General features: G+C 41.5%; 1 protein-coding gene across 1 annotated transcript in view; it reads left to right on the forward strand.

The window, feature by feature from the left end:
- SLC5A8 (solute carrier family 5 member 8) overlaps positions 1 to 13,818 on the forward strand; it is a 65,314-nt gene that overhangs the window by 24,971 nt on the left and 26,525 nt on the right. The window lies entirely within an intron of this gene.

Raw genomic sequence — 13,818 nt, forward strand, 5'->3', positions numbered from 1 at the left:
GCTCAGAAGTCAAGCTTTGCTGGAGTTTGTCTTTTGTATCATGAAATTCTAAGAGATAAATGATATACTTACAAAAGGATCACATAGAACAAAGTGGTACTATATGTTTTGAATCAGATATTTTAAAATATTTATATCAAGGACCTCTGTTTCTTTTGTCTGCCTTCTGATGGATGAGGGTAAGAGGCTTGTGCAAGCTTTCTGATGGAGAGACTGGCTGTGGGGAAAACTGGGTCTTGCTCTTGTGGGCAGGGCCACACTCAGCAAATCTTTAATTCAGTTTTCTCCTGATGGGTGGTGCTGTGCTCCTGGTCGTCCAATGGTTAAGACTCTGTTTCCACAGCAAGGGGTGAGGGTTTGACCCCTGGTTGGGGAAATAAGATCCCAAATGCCACATGATGTGGCCAAAAGAAAATTTATATCAATTATTAAGTAAAACAAACCTTATCAAATAAATAGGCATTTATTTTGTATCTGTATAAGGAAATATAAGGAATAAAAATTATAAATATGTAGCTCTTACCATAAAGGACAGAGGATGAGATGTTTGGATGACATCATCGACACAATGGACCTGAGTTTGAGCAAACTCTGGAAGATAGTGAAGGACAGGGAAGCCTGGTGTACTGCAGTCTGTGGGGCTGCAAAGAGTCGGACATGACTTAGCAACTGAACAACAATCATGAAGGAACATAGCATCAAATTAGGAAAATATATGCAACTATGTGAAAAATGGAATAACACTGGAGGTATAACAGTTCCCTGAAACAATGTAACAGTAGAGGAAATGTTCTAGAATTGTACTGCCAGATGTATTGTTTCATTTCATATTCAGACACAGTTATGGGTTTATAACCTGCTTCTAACACTTGCTACTTGAGTAATGGGGTGAGTTCCTTAGACTCTCTGAACTTCAGTTTCTAAACTTATACAATGAGCATATCACACATCTTGTGGAGGAATTATAAAATACTGTGTTTGTCATGCGTGTGGTAGGGATCCAGTAAATGTGAATTCCCTTCTCCACCTCAAATCCTGGGATGTGAAGGCAGGGATGAACGAGAGATTCCTGTTGAGCAGGCAGGTCCTGAAGGAAGACCACATGTGGGCCGGTGGAGAAGAATGGGAGAGCATTCCAGGTAGGAAGTGTGATTTGCACAAAGCACACAGGTTGGCTTCCAACCTCTTATCATGAGCCCTCTGGAGGGCTTCCCAGGTGGCACTAGCGGTAAAGAACCTGCCTGCCAAAGCAGGAGACATAAAAGATGCGGGTTCAATCCCTGGGTCGAGGAGATCCCCTGGAGTAGGAGATGGCAACCCACTCCAGTATGCTGGCCTGGGAAATCTTGTAGACAGAGGAGCCTGACGGGCTAAGGTTCCATGGGGCGGCAAAGAGTCAGACACTACTGAAGTGACTTAGCACATGCATGTACAGAGGTCAGAAGGACAGCATGGTCAGGGGAGTCTCCAGCCCATCTTGGCTTAGGCACAGCGTGAGCAGTGGCTGGTTTCTTCTCAGGAGGCCTCAGATAAACTTGGTGACCAGCATTCTTAATACTGATAAATAAGGCTGAGTTGGCTTTCAGGCATTTTGAAGCTTTAAAACTCTAACAGTGACTGCAGTAGGAGGAGTAGCAATTCTATTTGTATTAAGGGAGAATATTAAAAATACGTGATGGGAGGAGAAGGTGGAGGAAGCAGCGGCGCTCCCGCCCGGCCGTAGAGCGGCTCTGGGACCCACGCGGCCGTGACCCCGCGGCTCCCCGAAGGCCGAGCGCGGCAGCTGCGGACAAAGGAGCAGGTCGGCGCCGAGGAGGGCGCGTCCTCCGGCCACCACGAGACTCCCGGCGCCGCGGGGCCTGCGCTGCGCTCCAGTCCGCCGGGGCACCGGGGCGGCCCGCTAGGCTAGCGCTGCGTCGCTCGGCCCGCAGGTCCCGGCCGGCCGCCCGGCCCGCAGCATGGGACGGCCCGGGCGCCCGCGGGGCCGCCTGCCGCCGCCCCCTTCTGCTGCTGCCGCTGGCGCTGCTGGGCGGCGGGGCCGTGATGCTGCCCCCGGGCTGCAAGCACGACGGGAGGCCCCGAGGGCCCGGGAGGGCGGCGGGCGCCGCCGAGGGCGAGGCGGTGGGCAGTAGCCTGGAGCTTGCGCAGGTCCTGCCCCCGGACACGCTGCCGAACCTCACGGTCACCCTATGGTGTGAACGTTGATACCCACCACATCCCCGTTAATGTGACGCTGCGTCGAATTGCCCATGGAGCAGATGCTGTGGCTGCCCAGTGGGATTTCGATTTGCTGAGTGGACAAGGAGGTTGGAAGTCAGATGGATGCCATATACTCTATTCGGATGAAAATATCACTACCATTCAGTGCTACTCCCTTAGTAACTATGCAGTTTAAATGGATCTGACGGGATCCGAATTCTATACCCAGGCAGCCTGTGGTCTACACTCCTGCTGTCGTTCTTCTCTTGTGCCTCCTAGCGGTCTTCCTCAGTTCCATATACCATCACAGTTTGATTAGAATCAGTCTCAAAGGCTGGCACATGCTTGTGAATTTGTGCTTTCATATTTTTCTGACCTGTGTGGTCTTTGTGGGAGGAATAAGTCAAACTAGAAATGCCAGCATCTGCCAAGCAGTTGGAATAATTCTTCATTATTCCTTATTATTCCACTCTTGCTACAGTACTATGGGTGGGAGTGACAGCTCGGAACATCTACAAATAAGTCACTAAAAAAGCCAAAAGATGCCAGGACCCTGATGAGCTGCCACCTCCACCAAGACCAATGCTCAGGTTCTACCTGATCGGTGGTGGTATACCCATCATAGTTTGTGGCATCACTGCAGCAGCAAACATCAAGAATTACGGCAGTCGGCCACCCTATTGCTGGGTGGCATGGAACCCTCCTTGGGAGCCTTCTACGGGCCGCCAGCTTCATCACTTTCGTAAACTGTATGCACTTTCTCAGCATATTTATTCAGTTGAAAAGACACCCTGAGCGCAAATATGAGCTGAAGGAGCCCACCGAGGGCCAGCAGCGGCTGGCAGCCAATGAAAACGGAGAAGTCAGTCATCAGGACTCCATGTCTCTGTCCCTGATTTCCACGTCAGCTCTGGAAAACGAACACACTTTCCATGCTCAGCTTCTGGGGGCCAGCCTTACCTTGCTCTTGTATGTCGCCCTGTGGATGTCTGGGGCCTTGGCTGTTTCTCTGTATTACCCTTTGGACTTGGTTTTTAGCTTCTTTTTTGGAGCCACGTGTTTGAGCCGCAGTGCGTTCATCGTGGTTCACCATTGTGTCAACAGGGAGGATATCTGGCTTGCATGGATCATGACTTGCTGCCCAGGACGGAGCGCCTATTCAGTCCAGGTCAACGTGCAGCCCCCCAGCTCCAGCAGGCCAAGTGGGGAGGCTCCCAAGTGCACCAACAGCAGCGCAGAATCTTCATGCACAAACAAGAGTGCTTCGAGCTTCAAAAACTCCTCCCAGGGGTGCAAATTAACCAACTTGCAGGCTGCTGCGGCCCAGTGCCACACCAATTCCCTACCTTTGAATGCCACGCCTCAGCTCGACGATAGTCTGACAGAACATTCAATGGACAACGATATTAAAATGCATGTGGCGCCTTTAGAAGTTCCATTTCAAACAAATGTGCACCCAAGCCGCCATCATAAAAACAGAAGTAAAGGGCACCTCTTTACATAGAACATAGGCTTGTATAAAATATGATTGATTATAATGAAAGAAATAGTTCCTATGACTATGTTTGGTCCCTGTCAAATGTCCAGTCCAGTCCAAGTCCTAAGTTCCTCAGTGCTTGCAGCAAGTTTCCAGATATCTCATTGTTTAGGCCCAATCTGTTTATCAAGGACGATTCGAGGAAGGGGGGGGAGCATTCCACCGTCAAGTCACCCAAGAAGTCCTCTGTCATGGTATTGTTGCATTGTAGTATTAGTAACCTCCTATGTTATTTGAGTAACATAATCACACACAGTGTTGTTAATATCATTTGCGCAGTTAGATAACCATATACTACGGGGTCCTCAACAAACAATTGTATGATTCAGTTCAGTTCAGTCACTCAGTCATGTCCGACTCTTTGCGACCCCATGAATCGCAGCACGCCAGGCCTCCCTGTCCATCACCAACTCCCGGAGTTCACTCAAACTCATGTCCATCGAGTCGGTGATGCCATCCAGCCATCTCATCCTCTGTCGTCCCCTTCTCCTCCTGCCCCCAGTCCCTCCCAGCATCAGAGTCTTTTCCAATGAGTCAACTCTTCGCATGAGGTGGCCAAAGTATTGGAGTTTCAGCTTTAGCATATGATTAGCCATAAACATTAATTTTCCTGATTTGGCCTGACATTTGTCCCAGTGAAAGAATATATTTAAAGTTCTTGTTAGTAAACCCTTTGCATAGTGTTCTTTTTTCTTTCCTTAACTCTTTCCCTAAAGTTTCAGTAGTATAAACATGGTTCACGGACAAAGAAAGGGTAGTAAATAATCCAAGCAGTGTCCAAAAGTCCTCTTTTAGAGGTAGGGCGAAAGCCTAAGTTTGTCGGCTAACATTTATGCATAATTCTGTTGGGCCAATATACAACGGAAGGACTTCATAACCTAGAGAGATATTAATTAGTTTTTCTTCTTTTTCAGGATAAGAGGGCCCCTCCAAGTTCCAAGGAGGGGGCATATGTGTTGAGTCATTAGTGGATATGATTGCTCCTATATCTGTCCATTCTAAAACCCACAATAAAAAAGGGGTGTTAGGTACATAAGTCCATTAAGTGTGATCAATCAAGTCACCCTGAGTGGGGAAAGCAAAAGCAAGCAAAGCAAGCATAGCAAAGAAAAATATTTTCAGGATTCCGAGGCATTCCCTGTTGAGAAATCAGATTTTCAGTTTGATTAGTAAGGGTTTTTATCTGTCCCCAAGTAGGGAGATTATAAGGTCGATGATGTTGAGTGCGGTGTTTCTTGGAAATTTTTAAAGTCGCCGTGGCTTGTTTTGGAATTCCTTCCTCGTGAGGTTTTTGTTGTATCATTTCTAGTCTGAACATTGGGGGCCCCCTTAAGTTGAATCTTCTGAAGAGGAAGTTGTATGAGTTCGTTGGATCCATCTGGAGAAATAGAAGCATATCCCTTTCCCTGTAAAATTAGTTTCTTAGATTTCCATAGATTAGTTAACCTGTCTTGATATCAAATGGGCAAAGGAAGGGAGGTGTCCTTTAACATTTCAAAATGCTTTTCTGCTTTTGTCAAAATATCTCCTTGAGGTAAGTTTAAAAATTTTAAAATAAATGAAGCTATATTAACAATAGTTATAGAAAGAAAGGAAAGCGATAATGATGAAAACATTCTTAGGAAATATTTCAGTCCAAAAGAAAAAAATCATCTAGAAATCTGTTTGGGACTGGTATTTGGCTGTGGTTTTGAATTAATGGCTTGATTTTCTCTTCATTCAGTATATACATTTTTCCTGATATATTAAAAAAAAGAATTGGATTTGACTGTGTTTTAAGTGGTTAGTGTTATTTGGGGCAAAGGATTAGGAGCAAACATTCAAATATTTTTTCCTAAGTGAAATTATTGAAAGTTGATGCAGAACAACTTGATAAATGAAATGTTGCTCATATCCAGATATATTTGACCTTGTCCTTGAAAAGAAATGCAGCCTGGCAGCTGTTAAATCTCTCTGTTCAGTGTGTCAAGGAAGATGATTATACTTTCAAGACAGACCTGAAAAGAAGGTGAATGTTTTGCACTTTTGATATTCTTAGGAACAAATAATTAATTTGGCAAATGGTGTCCTTTTTATGTTGTTTTTGTTTTGTATTGTGAAATAGGCATTGACGTTGATGCTATTTTGTTTTAAGAATCTTACAGACTGGAAATAGAAATAAAGCTATGTCAGTTTTCATTCCAATTCCAAAGAAAGGAAATGCAAAAGAATGCTCAAACTACCGCACAATTGCACCCATCTCATGCTAGTAAAGTAATGCTCAAAATTCTCCAAGCCAGGCTTCAGCAATACGTGAACCGTGAACTCCCTGATGTTCAAGCTGGTTTTAGAAAAGGCAGAGGAACCAGAGATCAAATTGCCAACATCTGCTGGATCATGGAAAAAGCAAGAGAGTTCCAGAAAAACATCTATTTCTGCTTTATTGACTATGCCAAAGCCTTTGACTGTGTGGATCACAATAAACTGTGAAAAATTCTGAAAGAGATGGGAAGACCAGACCACCTAGCCTGCCTCTTGAGAAATCTGTATGCAAGTCAGGAAGCAACAGTTAGAACTGGACATGGAACAACAGACTGATTCCAAATAGGAAAAGGAGTACGTCAAGGCTGTGTATTGTCACCCTGCTTATTTAACTTGTATGCAGAGTACATCATGAGAAACGCTGGACTGTAAGAAACACAAGCTGAAATCAAGATTGCTGGGAGAAATATCAATAACCTCAGATATGCAGATGACACCACCCTTATGGCAGAAAGTGAAGAGGAGCTAAAAAGCCTCTTGATGAAAGTGAAAGAGGAGAGTGAAAAAGTTGGCTTAAAGCTCAACATTCAGAAAACAAAGATCATGGCATCCAGGTCCCATCACTTCATGGCAAATAGATGGGGAAACAGTGGAAACAGTGTCAGACTTTATTTTTTTGGCCTCCAAAATCACTGGAGATGGTGACTGCAGCCATGAAATTAAAAGATGCTGACTCCTTGGAAAGAAAAGTTATGACCAACCTAGATAGCATATTCAAAAGCAGAGACATTACTTTGCCGACTAAGGTCCGTCTAGTCAAGGCTATGGTTTTTCCTGTGGTAATGTATGAATGTGAGAGTTGGACTGTTAAGAAGGCTGAGCACTGAAGAATTGATGCTTTTGACCTGTGGTGTTGGAGAAGACTCTTGAGAGTCCCTTTGGACTGCAAGGAGATCCAACCAGTCCATTCTGAAGGAGATCAACCCTGGGATTTCTTTGGAAGGAATGATGCTAAAGCTGAAACTCCAGTACTTTGGCCACCTCATGCGAAGAGTTGACTCATTGGAAAAGACTCTGATGCTGGGAGGGCTTGGGGGCAGGAGGAGAAGGGGACGACAAAGGATGAGATGGCTGGATGGCATCATGGACTCGATGGATGTGAGTCTGAGTGAACTCTGGGAGTTGGTGATGGACAGGGAGGCCTGGCGTGCTGTGATTCATGGGGTCGCAAAGAGTCGCACACAATTGAGTGACTGAACTGAACTGAACTGAACTGAACAGTAGTTATAGGCTTAAAAAATATATTGCATCAGAATCTAGTAAAATCTGCTCTGGATAAGGAAGATAAAGTGTTCCTGTGTATTTTTCTTTATTTAATTTCCTATTTGTAGTTACAGTGTGTAATGTGTTTGTTTAATTATGTCTTGTGTTTGTGGATTATAAGGAATGTTTGTAATCTGTTTAATAGAGAATGAATGTAAAATTGTTTGAATTGTTTAGAAATATAGGTAGGGCCATTGTCTGTTTTTATAGAATTAGGCGTTCTCATTATTGCAAAGTAAGCTAATACGTGGGTTATAACATGTTCTGTAGTTTCACCTCAGAGAGGTGTGGCCCCTATAAAAGAAGAATTTGTATTGATTGAGACATGTAAGAAGGAAGAGGAAGAAAGTTCAAGGTAATGAGTTAAATCCATTTATCATAAAATTTTCTTTCATTTGTCATAAACCCTGTTTATATTTTGTATTCATCATTTTGTTTGCCATTTCATATATCTTTTTTTTCTTTAGCAACTATGAAGTGTCTTGTATGTTAGTATTTTTATAGATTGGTGAATATATATATTATATTATATATTATAATATATATTTATTTTTTATAAATATATATTTTATATATTTATTAATAGTTTAAAGTCTCTTTAGTTTTTCTGTAAGAAAAACTTTTCATAAGAGGAAGTTAGTGTTCAATAATTAATGTTTTAAAATCTTATTTCATTTGGAAATGACCTAGTTATTTAATAAACTTTTATTTAGTTTAGTACAACTCTAGAAATTTAAGTTACCCCAATCTTAAGAGATTATTTTAGATTATAATAACAGATTATAATAATAGATTATTGTATTAAAAATATAATTATTTTTAATAGAGTTTATCTAAAACTTTTCATTTCATTTATATATTTATATATATAAAGAGTTACCTTTTTGTTGACAAATTTAGTTTACCTTAAACCTAGGCAAATAAAAGTATTACATAATGTTGATGATTTAAGACATGTCTCAATTAGATTAGCAACCAATTATATTTAAATTATATGTTTATATTTAATTAAATATTATATTTAATATTGAATATTTTTCAGTTCATGTTAACTTGAATTTAAATAGAGCTTATTAACTTCATATTATCCAAAAACAAAGACATATATTGAGACATAGATAATTTTAGATAGATAGGCATATCTTTCTACTTGAAATTTAAAATATCTTTTTGTTTTATTTTTATTTTTATTTTTTTAATTCCACCAATTCATTTTTGGCTGGAGTCCTAGATAGAGTGGGCTGTGTATCCCAAGGACATGATAAGAGTTAATTTTAGGTTTTGTCTTAGGCCTGTCTTTGTTTCCCAGGCAGAATTGGAGCTCCAAAAATGTATTTTAACAAGTTAACCTTTTCCTAATTGCATGTGTAAGAAGAATCGGTTTTGCAATTTCAAAAAAGATTTTAATTTAATCAGTTTTCTCTGGAGTCTAAAGAATATTTTCAGTGTCAAAAATATCATTTCTCCCTTTTGTAGTTACAGTATATTATTAATGATACATGCATGAGGGAATTGCTGTCATATAGGAAGTAAAGCCTTGGGTATAAAATTTTGACAAATATTAGGACTGTTAAGCATACCTTGAGGTAACATTGTCTATTGAAATCTTTTATGAGGCCCAATGTGATTAGGATAAGGGAGAGATAAGGTGAATTTATCCTGGTCTAAAGAGTGTAAAGGTATATTAAAAAAGCAATCTTGTAAATCAGTAATAATAATGTGCCAGTTTTGAGGAATAGTAGTAGGTGATGGGATCCCTGGTTATAATGCATCTATAGGTTTCATAGATGCATTAACTTTTCTGACTGTTAAGAGACACCATTTGTTAGATTTCTTCTTTATAATAAAAATAGGAGAGTTCTAAGGAGAGTAAGATTCCTTGATATGTTTCAATTCTAATTGTGTGTCTATAGGTTCTTTAGTAGCCTGTAATTTATCTTTCGTAAGGGGCCATTGCTCTGTCCAAATAGGCTCATCATTCTTCCAAGTTATTTTAATAATTGCTTTGTTTGTTAAATGAGCAGTGGCCCCTAGGAAAAATGTGGAATGTATATCTGAGTTTGCCACTGCATAAGTAAGTCTCTTTCTATTAGATTAAGGGGTGCATTTATCACATAAGGTCTTAATGTTGTAGGTTGGCCTTTTGGCCCTTGATATGGGGTCGCTAAGAGTCGGACACGACTGAGCGACTTCACTTTCACTTTTCACTTTCATGCATTGGAGAAGGCAATGGCAACCCACTCCAGTGTTCTTGCCTAGAGAATCCCAGGGATGGGGGAGCCTCATGGGCTGCCGTCTATGGGGTCGCACAGAGTCGGACATGACTGAAGCGACTTAGCAGCAGCAGCAGCAGCACCATGGGTAGATCTAAACATTTTGATAAATTTCTTGTACTTTGGCTTTGAGAAATTCCTGCAATTTGGCAAGAGACCTTTTGTATAGGCCATAAGTGTTTGGAAATAATAGTAATACTAGATCCAGGGTCGAGGAGACCATAAAATCTTTTATTATTAATTCTGATATTTATATTTGGTCGGGCATAATCAGATACCAATGATGTCCATAAGGATTGTTTTTGATCTGTATTGCTGAATCTGCCTGTCCATACATTATTAGAGGAGTTAACAGAAATGTAAGGCAAAAGAAGTAATTGAGCAGTTTTGTCCCCCTTTTTGAATTGCCATAGAATCTGAGATGACATCGTAATTTGAATCTCTCCAGAATAATTTGAATCAATTATTCCAGAGTTAACAGTAATTCCTTTAGAAGCCCAACTAGATCGGCCAAATAAAAGATGGAAGGTTTACGGGGGCAGTGGTCCAAGAAGTCCGGTAGGTACTCTAGAAGGGACTGCTTCAGTTCAGTTCAGTTCAGTCGCTCAGTCGTGTCCGACTCTTTGCGACCCCATGAATCACAGCACGCCAGGCCTCCCTGTCCATCACCAAACTCCCGGAGTTCACTCAGATTCATGTCTATCGAGTCCGTGATGCCATCCAGCCATCTCATCCTCGGTCATCCCCTTCTTCTCCTGCCCCCAATCCCTCCCAGTATCAAAGTCTTTTCCAATGAGTCAACTCTTTGCATGAGGTGGCCAAAGTACTGGAATTTCAGCTTCAGCATCATTCCTTCCAAAGAAATCCCAGGGTTGATCTCCTTCAGAATGGACTGGTTGGATCTCCTTGCAGTCCAAAGGGACTCTCAAGAGTCTTCTCCAACACCACAGTTCAAAAGCATCAATTCTTCGGCGCTCAGCCTTCTTCACAGTCCAACTCTCACATTCATACATGACTACTGGAGAAAGCATAGCCTTGACTAGATGTACCTTAGTCGGCAAAGTAATGTCTCTGCTTTTGAATATGCTATCTAGGTTGGTCATAACTTTTCTTCCAAGGAGTCAGCGTCTTTTAATTTCATGGCTGCAGTCACCATCTCCAGTGATTTTGGAGGCCAAAAAAATAAAGTCTGACACTGTTTCCACTGTTTCCCCATCTATTTGCCATGAAGTGATGGGACCTGGATGCCATGATCTTTGTTTTCTGAATGTTGAGCTTTAAGCCAACTTTTTCACTCTCCTCTTTCACTTTCATCAAGAGGCTTTTTAGCTCCTCTTCACTTTCTGCCATAAGGGTGGTGTCATCTGCATATCTGAGGTTATTGATATTTCTCCCAGCAATCTTGATTTCAGCTTGTGTTTCTTACAGTCCAGCGTTTCTCATAATGTACTCTGCATAGAAGTTAAATAAGCAGGATGACAATATACAGCCTTGACGTACTCCTTTTCCTATTTGGAATCAGTCTGTTGTTCCATGTCCAGTTCTAACTGTTGCTTCCTGACTTGCATACAGATTTCTCAAGAGGCAGGCTAGGTGATCTGGTCTTCCCCATCTCTTTCAGAATTTTCCACAGTTTATTGTGATCCACACAGTCAAAGGCTTTGGCATAGTCAATAAAGCAGAAATAGATGTTTTTCTGGAACTCTCTTGCTTTTTCCATGATCCAGCGAATGTTGGCAATTTGATCTCTGGTTCTTCTGCCTTTTCTAAAACCAGCTTGAACATCAGGGAGTTCACGGTTCACGTATTGCTGAAGTCTGGCTTGGAGAATTTTGAGCATTACTTTATGAGCGTGTGAGATGAGTGCAATTGTGCGGTAGTTTGAGCATTCTTTGGCATTGCCTTTCTTTGGGATTGGAATGAAAACTGACCTTTTCCAGTCCTGTGGCCACTGCTGAGTTTTCCAAATTTGCTGGCATATTGAGTGCAGCACTTTCACAGCATCATCTTTCAGGATCTGAGATAGCTCTACTGGAATTCCATCACCTCCACTAGCTTTGTTCATAGTGATGCTTTCTAAGGTCCACTTGACTTCACATTCCAAGATGTCTGGTTCTAGATGAGTGATCACACCATCATGTTTATCCAGGTCATGAAGATCCTTTTTGTACAGTTCTTCTGTTTATTCTTGCCATCTCTTCTTAATATCTTTTGCTTCTGTTAGGTCCATACCATTTCCGTCCTTTATTGAGCCCATCTTTGCATGAAATGTTCCCTTGATATTTCTAATTTTCTTGAAGAGATCTCTAGTCTTTCCCATTCTGTTGTTTCCTCTATTTCTTTGCATTGATTGCTGAAGAAGGCTTTCTTATGTCTTCTTGCCATTCTTTGGAACTCTGCATTCAGATGCTTATATTTTTCCTTTTCTCCTTGGCGTTTCACTTCTCTTCTTTTCACAGCTATTTGTAAGGCTTCCCCAGACAGCCATTTTGCTTTTTTGCATTTCTTTTCCATGGGGATGGTCTTGATCCCTGTCTCCTATATAATGTCACGAACCTCCATCCATAGTTCATCAGGCACTCTATCAGATCTAGGCCCTTAAATCTATTTCTCACTTCCACTGTATATTTGATTTATGTCATACCTGAATGGTCTAGCAGTTTTCCCTACTTTCTTCAATTTAAGTCTGAATTTGGTAATAAGGAGTTCATGATCTGAGCCACAGTCAACTCCTGGTCTTGTTTTTGTTGACTGTATAGTTTCTCCATCTTTTGCTGCAGAGAATATAATCAATCTGATTTCGGTGTTGACCATCTGGTGATGTCCATGTGTAGAGTCTTCTCTTGTGTTGTTGGAAGAGGCTGTTTGCTATGACCAGTGCATTATCTTGGCAAAACTCTATTAGTCTTTGCCCTGACTGCTTCGGGTAAAGGAAAAAAAATCATCTAGGGCTGGTATATTAACGGTAGCATTGCTGGATGTGGAGGGTTTGAAGGAAAAGATAGAATTTGCCCCTGGTTTTTATTGTAGGGGACCTGGGGTGTCCCCTGTTTGGAGTTCCCTGGAATAGGTTTTCCATCAATATCAAATTTAAATTTACAATCTTTGGCCCAATGCATTCCTCCATGGCAGTGAGGGCAAATTCTTGGAGGTTTTTTATTAGCCTTCTTAGGGTAGTCCCCTTTTAAATGGTTTTTATCTCCGCATGTAAAGCATCCTTCATTTCCCTTTTTAAAGGCAGTAGCCATTGTTTTAGCTAACATTTGCATCTTTTGAGTTTATGATCCTAGATTGTAACGAGCCTTCAAATAATCAATAATAGTCCTAGTCTCAGGAATTGCAGCGATAGCTCTTTGATATTCCTGATTTGCATTCTCATAAGCAAGTGATTTCTCTAGCTGTTTCTTGGTTTCTTTTCTGATTACAGTATGGGAAATAGCAGTTTCTAATCTAGCAAAAAAATTAGCATAACTTTCATTAGGTTCCAACAAAGGAGAGACTTTTGGAGTTGCGCCTGTTGGCAGAGCAGGAGCATATGGAGCAGCCGGGGCAGGGCTAGTAAGAAAATTTTGAAATATTTTATGTTGTTCCAATTGGGACTTTTGTAAAGTTTCATCGTCTAATTCATATACATGCAATAAGTGTTCTGTCTGTGGTTGAATATTAGGAGGGCTAGAATTTACCTTGAAATGGCCAGAAATCAATTGGAATATTTTTTCCTTGCTTGGCGGCTCATTCAACATTTTCTTTGACCTGGTGCCAACTTTGTAAATCAAAACTGTCTTTATCAGGGAACCAAGGATTACATTTAACCACTGTTTGAAAGCAAGCCTCTATTCATTGGCACGAAACCAAAAGTCCCTGAGCTTTAAACAAATGGTGAAGTAAAGTAGAGAAATGATGGGGCTTTCCAGCCGTTTGAACCATGTCTTAGTACTTATCAACCTCAATAGGTCCTGACCTCAAAAGGTCCCAAGTCCCTCCAACCGAAGTACCATGTATACCAGAGTCCCTGTTCTGGGATGCCACTTGTTGGGGTTCTTTAATGGACCAGGACCTGGCCGTCCGGAGAAGGCGACGATAAGAAAGTGAAAGAGAGGCTGATATTCCCTGGTTTATGCAGAAAACCAATAAAGCCCTTGACCCAGGACTTTGTCTCTCATGAAGGCACCGGGCGCCCTCTCTTGGGGGGTGAAGGCACGGGGCGCCTTCTCTAGAGAGTCTTAGAAGCCTGGGCAGGAGAGT

This window comes from Oryx dammah, unplaced genomic scaffold (genome assembly GCF_014754425.2).
Source record: "Oryx dammah isolate SB20612 unplaced genomic scaffold, SCBI_Odam_1.1 HiC_scaffold_29, whole genome shotgun sequence".
NCBI classification, from domain to species: Eukaryota; Metazoa; Chordata; class Mammalia; order Artiodactyla; family Bovidae; genus Oryx; species Oryx dammah.